This window comes from Lepidochelys kempii, chromosome 1, assembly GCF_965140285.1.
Source record: "Lepidochelys kempii isolate rLepKem1 chromosome 1, rLepKem1.hap1, whole genome shotgun sequence".
In the NCBI taxonomy this organism is placed as follows: Eukaryota; Metazoa; Chordata; order Testudines; family Cheloniidae; genus Lepidochelys; species Lepidochelys kempii.
In genome coordinates, this window is record NC_136380.1 from 249,604,707 (window position 1) to 249,618,488 (window position 13,782).

Below are 13,782 nucleotides of genomic sequence, written 5' to 3' on the forward strand. Positions count from 1 at the left end.
AAATCTGTGTGTGTGTGTGTGTGTGTGTCTGTGTGTTTGTTCCTGGAATGTAATGAAACAGACTCAAATTAATACTGCAGAAGTCAACTTCCTACATACTGGGCCTGATTCTCTCTTGCCTTGCATCTTTAGTGGTCACTTACACCAATGCAGAGTGAGTGCAAAGGTTATTGAACTGGCATTTTACATCTACTTTTTACAGGTGTAAATGACTACTTAAAGTGCACAGTAATATCGTTTCAAATTTAAAAGATGTGTTCTATCCTTCTGAACTCAGTCGTGTTATTTTGCTCAGTTTGAAAACTCCCACTGATTTTAATGGGATTGTATTTTAATATTAATGGAAGTTAGTCAGGCATATCAAAGGGCATGTAGAATGTGTGCTTGCTTTCTAGCAACACTTTTTGCCTGTTTATGACTAGTTTTTGTGTTGGTATTTAGAAATATTGAAAGGATCCTTGCTTTCAGGTAGGGGTTCAGTGAATAGTTAACTGTAGAAGGGCTTGTTGGGTTCTGTATAATATTTTCAGAGCAACCTTATCTGTTGGAAGCTCCTGATTTGAATCCATAATTTCTTAACTTTAACATTTATTACTAGGTTTTTATTGCACATCACTTTAAAAACTCTAGCTTTGTCTTCATGGTTCATGATGTCTCAAGATTCCATTGTTGGAATATTAACCGCAGAATTCATAGCCGACTACTATCTGCTAGCTTGTAGAAAAATTGATTGAGAACCCTCTTGCAGAAGCTCTTTTTCTTAAATCCAAAGAAATAGAAGTTTGCCAAACACTGTTGAGGCAACCATGTGCTTTAGAGCTGAGTTTCTCAACGACTGGTCTGTGGACCGGTGCCAATCCCTGAGATCTCCCTGATACAGTTAAGGAAGGCAGCAAGCCATCCTTGGTATCAAAAAGGTTTAGAAACACTGCTTTAGATGCTGTTCAAAAGGCCACCTCCTTCTCCTATGGTAGTTAATAGGAGCTTGGATATTGACTGGGGCTGGTCAAAATTTTTGATTTTTTTTTTCCCATGGAAAACTGGGGTTTTGACAAAATGAGAACTTTTGGCAGAAAGCGAATTCTTTTCTCTGAGGCTGTGTCTATGCAAATAGAGCCTATGTCGACTCTGCCAATGAAGCTGTGCACCCTAGTGTAGACACACCATAAGCTGACAGGAGTTTTTCTGCTGGTACTGTAACACCACCTCCCTGTGTGATGTTAGCTATGCCAACAGAAACACTCTTCTGTCAGCACAGTGGCATCGATACTGATGATTTTGTCAGCATAGCTATGTCACGAGATGATATGGGTTTTTTTTCACACCCCTGACCAACATCGTTATGCCAGTATACATTTTTCAGTATAGGCCATGCCAAAGTTTTGCATTTTTAGTTTGTTTTGATCTGAACAGTAAAAGTTTCCCAGAGGGAAGAGAACTACTTTCTGACCAGCTAAGGTGTGGTCTTCATACAGATTTAATACTGACATAACTGTCAGTCAGGGGTGTAACTTCATTTCCAAAATACCAGCACAACCCCTAGTGTGGACACAGTTATATAAAATATTATTATACCTATGTACATGTGTCCATACTAGGAGTTCTACTGGTATTTGGATAAAAAGGTCACATCCCTGATTGACACAGTTTACCAGTATCTTATACTGGTACAGTTTGTTCCTCTTCTAGTACAGAAATAAGCTATATTGGAATAAGGTACTGTTGTACCTCTAAGTGCAACCACGCTACGGGTTGGTGCTGGTTTAACTATACTAGTCTACACATAGAAGTTGAACTACTTTAACTATACAAGCTCCACTGCTGACTTAAGCAGGCACAGGATGCAGTCCATGAAGTAAAACACATTAAAAAGCCAAAATAGTTGCACTAGTTAGTTAACTAACTTACTGACTATGGTGCAGAGCTTTGGCTGATAGAGGGTGTCTTAAAAAGCATGATTAGATATTGACCTCATTCATCATAAACATAATGTATGAGTATATGATTTAGGAGACCTCTAGAGTTACCTGGAGGTACATACAGTGTTAAGGGCACTTGCTGAAATACTATAAGCTAGAGCATCAACTGTTACGGCAGTAATAGATACAAGCATAAAATAAAGTCTACAGAAATCATTCTTATCTTGGCTTTTTTTTGTTCTTAGGAAGCTACTTTGCCAGAGATGCTAGTTATTCCCATCAATATTGTCAGACTGGCTCTAGTTCCAAGACCATGATCGTAGCTCGCGTGCTAGTTGGAGACTTTGTTCAAGGAAGCAATAACTACCTTCGCCCTCCACCCAGACCTAACAATCCAAACAGCTTTTATGGCAGCTGTGTGGACAGCCCAGTGAATCCCTCCATTTTTGTCATCTTTGAGAAGCTCCAGATTTACCCAGCATATATAATAGAATATGCAGAAGGGTACAGCTGTGTGATCTTGTAATGGACAGCAATACCCCTTTCCTACACTGAGACAGTCAAATGATTTTACATATTTCCTATTTTAAAATATATTTATTAGAACTACTGTCTGTGTGTGTCTGTGTGTGTGTGTTACAAAACAGTTTGAAATGCAATGAAACAGAAGTAGCCAGTCCCATCATAGATTATTGGCACTTTGATATATTAATTCTCCATATATTAAAAATACAGAACTCAAAGAGTTACTCCTGTACTAAAGGGACAGGAGCTAGGGTCTGGAGAAGAAGGGAGCCTGTTTCCCATAATGCATATGAGTGCTGGAAGAGGTGTAGGAGCCTCAGTTTAGTCAGGCCCCATTTTCACATCATGCATTTTGGAAAAGTATCGCTGCTCCCTGCTCCCACAAGACCAGCACCTATTAGCACCCAACTCCAGCTGGCATCTACTGGCGTACGTGTAGCGCTGCATGCTACAGTGCAGTATCTCTGCTTTCAGATTAAATCCTTCATCAGCTATTTCCTGCTCTCCTTGCTTCAGTGGCTAGGCCTGGACTTACCCATAAGAAAAAACACAAAGTATAGAACTTACAGCATCCCCTGGACAAATGTTTAAGGCATATTCTCTACTCTGGAACAAGGATCAGAATACTGGAGTGGCTCTATATTACACAATAATAGCCAGAAACACTCATTAAAAGTTGGTCAGTATCTCCTTGAACTGAGGGACTATTGCAATAGACAATGCATCAGGGTTGGAATTGTCATACTTGGGGTGATCATGTCTGAAGAACAGACAGAAGCAGAATCGACATTTCCTTTCTTCATTCTTAATCTCTAGAGAAGGTATCGTATAGAGAAATGTGTCCACAGACTGCACAATCCTCTCTTGTATAGAAGTTCAGACTTCTAGCAAAGGGTTATTTGTCAAAGGGTAACTAACCTAACACTACAATTTGCATGAATAACTCTCAAATGATCAAGTATAAATTTTCCTTTACAGGAATATCTAGACTAAGATCTCCTGGGACTCCTATTTGATACTGTTTCATTATTCTCTTACTGAAAGGTTAATTCGGGATAATGCCTGAATACAGTGGATTCTGCTTATTAGCAGACCTTTGGTTGCCAGCAAAAAGCTGCCATTAACCAGGTGCTAACAAGCACAAGGCAGGTTTATGGGGCTGCAGCCAAGGAAGGAAGTGCTGGGACATGCCTTCCATGGCTGAGGCTCCACAAACCTGCCTTGGGCAGGGCAGCAGCAGGAAGGGGGCTGCAGCCCAGATGCTGGGGCTTTCTACTGGGGAGCAGGGGGCCTGTGGGGCTGCACCGTACCTCTCCCTGCCCACTCTGGGGGCTGGAGCTCAGCACATCCCAGCACTGCCTTCTCTGGGTGCAACCCCCCCATCAAGGCACAGACTGGAGAGAGCAGGGAGAGGTACCCTGCTGTTCTGGCATCGGGCTCTTACCCTGCTACTGCCCTTCCCATAGCCCCTTACTTCCTATGTGGTCCCTGTGCACAGGCAGATTTGTGGGGCTGCAGTTGGGAAGGCACATCCCAGCACTTCCTTCCCTGGCTGCAGCCTTGCAAAGCTGTGTGCTGCTGGAGACGTTCTTGCAAACCATTTTGTTAATAGGTGGCATGCCATTGCCAATAGCCAAACCCCATGAACATTAAAGTCAATGGGACAGGATTGGTTCCCAGCCAAGTGCTGTGAACCAAAAAGTTGTCAACAGACACATTGCTATTAGGCAGAATCCACTGTATAGGAAATGTCCTTTACAGTATTCTTAAGTACTGTAACTTAGGAAGTTTTAACAAATGTATAAATCATTGTCATACTAGCATCAGCAATATAGTATTTACTATCACAGAAATGTGTAAAACTGGAGCAAAGGAGCACCTTTTTCAATTGTGAAAAAGTCTCATGTGGGAGGTATAAGACATAAATGGTGAGGAAGGGTGTGAAAACCCATAAATTAACACTGACACTGGCTTGATGCAACTATACCTCTTTAATATCCTTATCTTATTAATGTCTGAATCACATGTCCACCTTTTTCCAGCATTGGGATTCATAATAGTACAGTAACGCCTTTGTGATGGCTAAAGGACTGTTCCCTTTCTGAGCTTTATTTTTAATCTTTTCATAACAGAATCCCTCCTTTTGGTCTCCCTCTGAGGCTAGAGATGGAAAAAGACCTATCTGCCTGACAATACAGGATGCTTCCCTAAGCTATGTACTTCTGATACTTGGTTTTTAAAAAAAAAATATTTTAAATTGCTATAGTTAAAAAACAACAACTCTGCATTATTAATAGGGAAGTCCAATGATAAATTAAATTAGATGCAATATTATTTAATTACTTCAAATTTAGGAAATTCCAGAATTAAAGTTGTCCATGTAACCAGACTCTTAGCAACCAAATTTTGTGAAGTTCCATGTTCTGCTGCTGTTAGGAGCAGCATCTATTGACCATAAGCTGAATTTTATGTTCAGATGCAAATAGCCTATTAACTAATGTGCACAAAAGATAACACATGGAGCTACCCCCCTTGGCAGCTATGAACAGAGTTGGCACTTTCCTTGTAACCAGGAGGGAAAGGAGAACTTAGGAAAACTGAATTTTTTTAATTGATAAAATGTATGATTAATTTTTTTTAAAGTCCCTGACCCTCACCTTATGTAATAACCAAAATATCAGTGTCCAAAAATAAACCTGCAAACATCCCTGCTCCAAACCCAGTACACCCACACATTAAATCTGATCTGATCTGAGACAACTCTTCATCGAGGGTTTGTCAGCTTCACTAGTTCCTGGTCTTGAAAATGGATCTATGTGGGTACAGGAGTCTGCTTGTGTGAATACAGTTGTACGACTGGGACCTTAGAGGCCAACCCTGCAAGTAAAGTTACACATGTGTATAATTGCTCAGCCCTATTGCATTCAGTGGAGCTACTCAGATAAGGTACATGGGTGCATAAATTACAAGAATGGATCATGGGGCCCTGACCCTACAAGCACACATGCACATAGTTAACTTTACAATCTAGAGTAATGATCTCAATGGGGCTATTCATTGTCATAAAGCTAAGCATGTATAGAAGCACCTGCAGGATCAGGGACTGGGAGGCTGTAATTTTTGTGTAACTACATATATCAGACGGTCCGTAACAAACATTAGAACTCAGGTTTATCTACGTTTTCCCATGTGTGACAGAGTGCCGAGAACCAGTAGCTGACCCAGCACTCTGCTCACTTAAGCATTAATTAGTTCCACCAGGAAAGGCCTGGTGGAGGAGGAAAGTACTTAATTGCTTAAGTGGACTGGGGTTTGGTGAGCTAATTATTCTCCCCAGCACACCCTTCCCAGCTAGGCATGCTAGTTAAAAGCACAGGAAGGAAGTGCACAGGGGGGAAGGTTAGTAGAGACTAGAGGAAGAAAGGTCTTAGGGTGGTGAGAGCGCACCCTCTTCCTGGAGAAAGGGCTGAGGATTAGGAAAAGCTCAAATAGACTTGTTGCAGTGCACAGGATTGTGATGGTCTTTGGGGGAAGGTAACAAATAATACTCACAGAGATGAGACCAAATCCAGAGCAGTTTGGGAGGGCTCTTAGGTCCGGATACCTGCCATGTTACACTGTGTCACAAGGCCTTTAGCAAAGGAAACATCGGTGGGCTGACCCATGGATGGGAACACAGCCCTTTATCTCCTTGCTCTGTACTAAGTGATCTACTCTCGATTTTTCTCGTATGTCCTCAAACTCTCTTCTCAAAGTATAATCCAGCCTCGCTTTCCCAAGTAGGCTATCCTTTAGCCTTTTTTCCTCTCCAGGGAATGTCTATATTCTTTTATTTCTTAAATGGCATCAGTCTGAGTACTTAGTCTGGAAGCATTAGAAAAATAACACTTTCATTTATGAAGCATATGATGGTATTGGATTTAAGGGATTCTGCACAAGGCAAAAAGAGAGAGTTCCCTTTTGTTAGCTTCCATAGAAGCGCCACCTCTGTGGAAGGTCTCATCAGAACAGACTCTCATTGGGTGATCAGATCATGAAGGGAGGGCACTGCTTGGACCACTACTGAGCCTTTTATAAATTAACCCTTTGAATTTAGTGTCAGTTACCCTCTGTGAAAAAGGGACATGAGAAATGTATTCTCAGGCTATCATCAGGCTCAGTGACCCACATGCTTAGTGGTTCCAGGGGAGATAATGAAGCAGCACATTGACTAGATACTTTGACAAAACTTAAATGACACTGAAATTGAAGCTGATACTCTAATGACCGAAAATGGCTTTTTATTGGCCTGAAGAGGAGGTATCTGAAGATGGTGAATCTAAAAATCCAGAAGAGGGAGATGAGACTGTCAAATAGGTAAAATCACTTCCAACTACAGTGAAAGCATCCTGTAAATTTAAATGTAGTAATTATTCATCAATATTTTATTTTTGTATAGGAAATGCATGGAGTGTGTAACTGTAATGACTCCAGGGGGTTAGTAGCTCTCCTGGGAAATAACAGCTGCTTGCTCTGCTAAAAGAATGGAAGCTCATAGGAAATGTGGGAGAAGATGTGGGGGTTAGCCTGAGAGCCAGAAATTAAATGTCAAGGCTAATTAACACTTGGTCACAGGAATTCATCTGAGTGCCACGGATGTTAATAAAATTTATATTTTATGGTCTGCCTATATTAACTCTTCTGAGGAGTGGAACATGCAGACATAGATACAGTAGAAACAATAAGGAAAAAAGAATTGAAATAGTAAATTTTATCAACTCATGAAACTAAAATTTTTTTAAATCATTCTATAAGTCTTTTTGTTAACAGAATTAATCAGACTGGATTATTTTTGCACTCCAATTTTTATCCTGTAATTTATATTAGAATATTTTAAGGTCTATTACATTGAAAGGTTTCTCTCCTTGTTATTCATTGGATACTAGAGACCAGTCTTGGAATTTTTTTAGACCCAGTAGTAGATTATAAAATAATACCCTCTAAATACGACGCCAATTATAAATGTATAGTATAACTAGAACGTATCTCTCTTGAGAGTGCTAAACAAGAGATTGCAATGTACTAAAGTAGTAAGAAAGAGGGAAAGAATATTAGTTGCCTGGAGTCATAAGTTGGAATAGGCAAGACAGGAACAAATTTGCTTAATAGCATGAGCGTGTTTGGCTGCTGGATACTCATGTTGGTCATGCATTAGTGTGATATTTTACAGTGGGGATTTGGTTTCTTGCACAGGAAGAAAAGGGAAGTTGGATTTCACTCAGTGTGGAAAATCTGACCTGGTACTGCCTCCCAGTGGCACACATGATCCTGATCCTTCAGCAACATGCCCTCACCCACCATATAGTGGTTTCTCTACAATCTTAGAAATTAGTCCCCAGGCAACTGACCAGTCTCCCTAAGTTTAAAGCAGATATAGTTCTAGCTCTACAGTTCTGAGTATTAACTCTGAATTTTTTGTTCTTAATACTGGTGTTTAGGGTTATTACCTGTTCTTCTGCACCACTTTGATATCTGTCACCCAGCATGTGTATTCTACCACGACAATAGTGTATATCTGATGTTGGTTGGATGACACCGGCCAATGGATTGAATATGGGAAAGAAGTGATCTTACAACACTCTGAGCCAGGCAGCTCCCTCTGCAGCTGGCTGTTTTTGGAGGCAGAGCACTTCAGATGTCACACTGATATTCATTCAGTCCTCCCAAATGTACCCATTTATGTTATGTTCTTAGTCTTCCCTCAGGGGTTCATTAGAAAAGCCCAAAAAACTTGTTAGGGCTATTTCCAGGTGAGTTTTCTATGACACCCCCACTATTTAGAACCTCAGTTCTGTTTGCTGCATTCAAAAAATATTCTGCCTTCTCCTGTATCCTTTCATATTTGTTTTCCTTTGTAGCTTTATGGAAATTCTATGTTTTAACCTCACACTGTTTTTCATTCAGGGAGGCCAGTACTTACAATCTTTTCTGAACATGGTGAACGTGCACTATGGCTAACATGCCCCACTCTCATTGGCAGGGAGAAAAGAAAGGGGGAATTCAATGCTTTTATACTTGGGAATGTTGACCTTGTAAGCACCACCAATCAAGATTTGCAGCCTCTTTCTTTAGCTGATTCCTATGGGACTGATTTGTTTGACCTTTCTTCTAGGCAAACAGTTGAATCCTTACTAAACTTACATAGGCAGAAGCACACCAGGCTGGTTTAATGTACCACAATCATCTTTAAAAAAATAAAAAAAGTCATAGATTACAAGCCAGATTCTGTTCTGTTGTGTGCATGCAGGCAAGAGTCAATTTCTAATTGGTGTAGTTTTCTTATGCTTTTGTTCCATAAGATACAAAGCATCACATTGCCACAGTAACTCCTGCGTATATGGAGGCTGCATTTCTAGCTGACTAGGAAGACACTTAGATTTTGGGCTGGTTCTCACTCATATGAGAGCAATTTTCAAGATAGTGTGCCTCCTTAATAAAACTTTAATGCATTCCAATGTAACTGACTTTATATACCATCCTCCATACAGAAATGTTTCACAGTGAGAAGTAGAACAGTGAGTGAACACGTTATGGAATCTGATGCAGCTAGTTTTATACAAATGGAAAACAACCGAAGGGGAAAGAAACCTAAAAAGAAGAAGGAAAGTAAAAGAATCCCCCCGCCTCCCGGCCCTTGTTGGCTGCAATGCTTTTTGAGTTAGAAATTGTCATCTACAATGTTTAGAATTTCCAAGGATGTTTTAGTCCTGGCAGCCCGAGACTTCCAGCAAATTGAAGTCTCCCATGATCACACAGCGTTTTCCCTAGGCATTATATATAGGTGCATAAGGAGGCAGTCATCTTGTTCCTTAGTGTGATTTGGTGGTTTGTAGCAAACACCAGTTAATACTCAATCTCATGCTTTAACGTTGGGACATTGATCTGTAACTTGGAAAAAATGATCTTTTTTTACTACAATACCAGGTCGATGCGTGGAGTGGATGGAGCAAGCTCCTATTCCAACTACCTGTTCCAAAAATCCATTTAATATATAGTCCTCAGATAAAGGACATATCAGATATTAAACTGATAAGAACAGATATAACTTAGATAATTTTTTCACTTCAAGGTCTAAGAGACACAGACAAGGTTTTCATCTCAAGGCCAAAAGACCAAAAACATCAAGACACTTGATCACGGCCTTAGATACGCCATAGATAGGCCAAGAGACTACTTACACTTGATCTTAGCCAAAAGGCCGAGATACTACACTTGGTCTTGAATGCTTATCCGTGACTTGGAAACAAGTAAGGCCATTTTTGACATAGAATGCCATTCCCCCTCCCGTTTTGCCCATTCGATCCTTCCTAAACAGACTGTAACTATTGATTTTAACATTCCAGTTATGAGAGTCATCCTACAAGGTACAGTAATACTAACTAGATCAAATGTATGCTCATAACTGAGTGATTCCAGTTCCTCTTGTTTGTTGTCCATGCTCCTAGCAGTGTGGTATAAGGAATTCAAGAATTTCTTTTCTCTGTGTCCTTTGGTTCCTTGCTTAATTTTGTTCTCAACATCACAAAGCTGCAAACAATTATTAGCCAAATCAGCTGGGAGGAAGTATTTAATCAGAAAAATTATGAATGATAATTAGAAATAATTTTAAGAACACCCTACTAGATTTCCAAAAAAACGCAATTGAGGAAAAAGGATGTGCAGATTAAAAATCCGACCTGATTTAGAGGGGAAGTAAAGGAAGCTATAAAAAAAACTATATGTAACAAATGGAAGCAAAGGAGAGTTGATAGTAATGGGTAAATATAATAAATTAGGAATTGTAGAAAATTGATAAGGGAAGCAAAGGGACACAAGGAGAAATTTACAGCCAGCAGTGTTAAGGACAATAAGGAGTTTTAAAAATATATTAGGAATAGAAAGAATCCTAATAATGGTATTGGTCCATTGCTAGATGGAAATGGCAGAATTAGCAATAATAATGTAGAAAAGGCAAAAGTGTTCAATAAATATTTCTGTTCTGTATTTGAGGGGAAAACAGCAGATATAGTCTCATAATATGGTGATAACACTTTTTCCATTTGAATAGTGTCTCTGGAGGATGTTAACCAGAAACTACACAATTAGACAGTTTTAAATTAGCATCCAAGAGTTTGAAAAAAGCTGGGTGATGAGCTCACTGGACCCTTAATGTTGATTTTCAATAAGTCTTGGAGTACTGGGGAAGTTCCAGAAGACTGGAACAAAGCCAATGTGCCAATTTTTAAAATGGGTAAATGGGATGACCCAGGTAATCGTAGGCTGATCAGCCTGACTTTGATCCCATGCAAGATAATTAAGTCCCATATTAGCCACTCCATTAATAAAGAATTAGAGGAGGATAAAGTAATTAATACAAATCAACATGAGTTTATGGAAAATAGATCCTGTCAAACTAACTTGATATCTTTTTTAGATGAGGTTACAAGTTTTGGCTAATAAAGGTAATGTGTTGATGTAACATACTTAGACTTCTGAAAGACTTTTGACTTGGTACCACATAACATTTGATTAAAAATCTAGAGCAATATAAAATTAACATGGCACACATTAAATTGATTAAAAACTGGCTAACTGGTCTCAAAATGTACTTGTAAATGGAGAATCGTCATCAAGAGGGTAGGTTTCCAGTGAGGTCCTGCAGGAATTGGTTCTTGGCCCTGTGCTATTTAACATTTTTATCAATGACTTGGAAGAAAACATAAAATCATCATTGATAGTTTGCAGATGATAACATAAAAATTAGGGGAGTGGTAAATAACGAAAAGGACAGGTCACTGATTCAGAGCAATTTGGATTGCTTGGTAAACTGGGAGGAAGCAAACAAACATTCAGTGAATATGCAAAAAACAGACTTTTTTTTCAGAACACAATGAGACTCTAAAATCTACAGATTACAGAGGATTCAGAATCCATCCCTTTGGCAGATTTTTCAGTGGTTTGTATGTATTTTATTTTATTTTTATTAGCGTTGTCAAAATAAATCCTGGAGGCTCCATATGCTCCCTCCATATGTGTTGATAATTGCTCATGTGAGTCACCAAATGATGAATGTCTCCTGAGTGCTGAATATAAACTGTGATGTATACAAAATTATATTTTCTATTTTATGAATGTGTAGTTCTGGGTCCCTTTATCAGGTCTATAGATTTGTGAGGGGTTTTACTAAAGCTTTGCAAACCCTTACCTGTTTAGGATTTGAGGTGGGGAGGGGTTCACTGGGGGGGTATGGAATAGGCTAGTTGCACTTTACTTCACTCTCAGTCCCCTCTATGTCAGGTAGCCTCCACAGTGGGGTGTTCCCCATCTCCATGGTGACTGGAAGCAGACTAGATCTTTGCTTGGAGCCTGACTTTTGCCCTGTCCCTCCGGCAGAACTCTCTGCCTCCAAATGTGCACCCATGGTAGGGCTCCCTTTGTAGCAGAGCTTTCACGGGGTTCTAACATCTCCAGTTTGTTTGGCCTCAAGATTTTTCTCCTCAGAACTGCTCCACTCAACAATATTTTCCTTCAGCTTTTTGAGGAGGGTTTGAAGGACAACACCTTCCCCCCTCTTGTAAACATGCATGTTGATACCCTCAAAGAATTCTGATAGATTAGTGAGGGACGATTTCCCTTCACAAAAGCCGTGCTGATTCTTCTCCAGCATATCATGTGTATCTAGGTGTCTGATAATTTTGTTCTTTACTGTAGTTTCAACCAATTTGCCTGGTACTGGAGTTAGGCTTACTGGCCTATAATGGCCAGGATTGCCTCTGGAGCCTTATTAAAATATTGGTGTTACATTAGCTACCCTCCAGTCATCTGGCACAGAGGCTGATTTAAGCGATAGGTTAGTAGTTCTACAGTTTCACATTTGAGTTCCTTTAGAACTCTTGGGTGAATACCATCTGGTCCTGGTGACTTATTACTGTTTAGTTTATCAATTTGTTCCAAAACCTCCTCTATTGACACCTCAATCTGGGACAGCTCCTCAGATTTGTCACCAGAAAAGAATGGCTCCAGAGTGGGTATCTTTTCCATATCCTCTCAGTGAAGACTGATGCAAATAATTCATTTAGCCTCTCTGCAGTGGCCTCATCTTCTTTGAGTGCATCGTTTCATTAGCACCTTGATCCTCTAGTGGCCCCACTGAATGTTCGATGGGCTTCCTGCCTCTGATGTACTGTACTTACAAAAACTAACAGCAAAATTTTTTTGTCTTTAGCTAGATGCTCTTCAAATTCTTTCTTGGCCTTCCTTATTATTCTTTTATGCTTGACTTGCCAGGTTTATGTTCCTTTCTATTTTCCTCAGTAGGATTGACTTCCAATTTTTAAAAGATGCCTTTTTTGCCTCTAACAGTCTTTTACTCTGATTAGCCAAGGTGGCATTTTTGATCCTCTTACTACTGTTGTTGTGTTGTTTTTTTTACTTAGGGTATACGTTTAGTTTGAGCCTCTATTATAGTGTTTTTAAATAGTCTCCATGCAGGTTGCAGGTATTTCTACCTTGGGACTATTCCTTTTAGTTTTCGTTTAACTCCTTTTTTTAAAGGCTACTGTGGTGGGTTTCTTCGGCCTTTTTCCCCTACAAGGATGTTAAATTTAATTACATTATGGTCACTGTCGCCGAGTGGTTTAGCTATATTCACCTCTGTCATGACAGAGGGGTGGGCAGGCCAAACTGGAATGGTGCTGCGTCCCTATGTGCCAGGGTGCAATGCCACTTGATTAAATTTGGCTTGGCCGCCCCTCCTAGAGCAGCAGCTTGGCCAAATTTGAGTGGCATGGGAGAGGCACACTGAAGTTTTGCCTAAGGCAGCAGATTGCTTGAGTGTCTCTGGGCATTAGCCTGGGACCTGGGAGACTCAGATTCAGTTCCCTGCTCTGCCACAGACTTCCGGTGTGACCTTGAGCAAGTCACGTAGTCTCTGTACCTTCATTCCCTTTCTATAAAATGGGGATAGCGCTTCCCTACCATTTCCTTTCTATAAAATGGGGATAGCGCTTCCCTACCTCACAGGGGTGTTGTGAGGATAAATATATTAGAAGATTGTGAAGAACTCAGGTACCACGATAACAGGTGTCATATAAGTATCTTAGCTAGACACCTGCTCTTCCCCAATGGTAGTTGGGAATTGTCATTGGAAAATGCTGTTTTGTTGAAGCTGAAATGTCTCATGGAAATGTATTGGGTTTGATGAACTTCTGACAAACCTCAAACAGGGTTCCATCTGAACACTGCCTGTTTTCATGGCAGCTCATCTGTCGGGCTGCTGGAGAGCTTGGACTTTTGGGGCTCACAGCTCCAGGGAAGCCTT

General features: G+C 40.2%; 1 non-coding gene across 1 annotated transcript; it reads right to left on the reverse strand.

Annotated features, from left to right (window-relative positions):
* Positions 1-9,371: 9,371 nt before the first annotated feature.
* LOC140905668 (U2 spliceosomal RNA) lies at positions 9,372-9,556 on the reverse strand. Its single transcript, XR_012156911.1, has one exon. It is a non-coding gene; the product is annotated as a U2 spliceosomal RNA (small nuclear RNA).
* Positions 9,557-13,782: the final 4,226 nt, after the last annotated feature.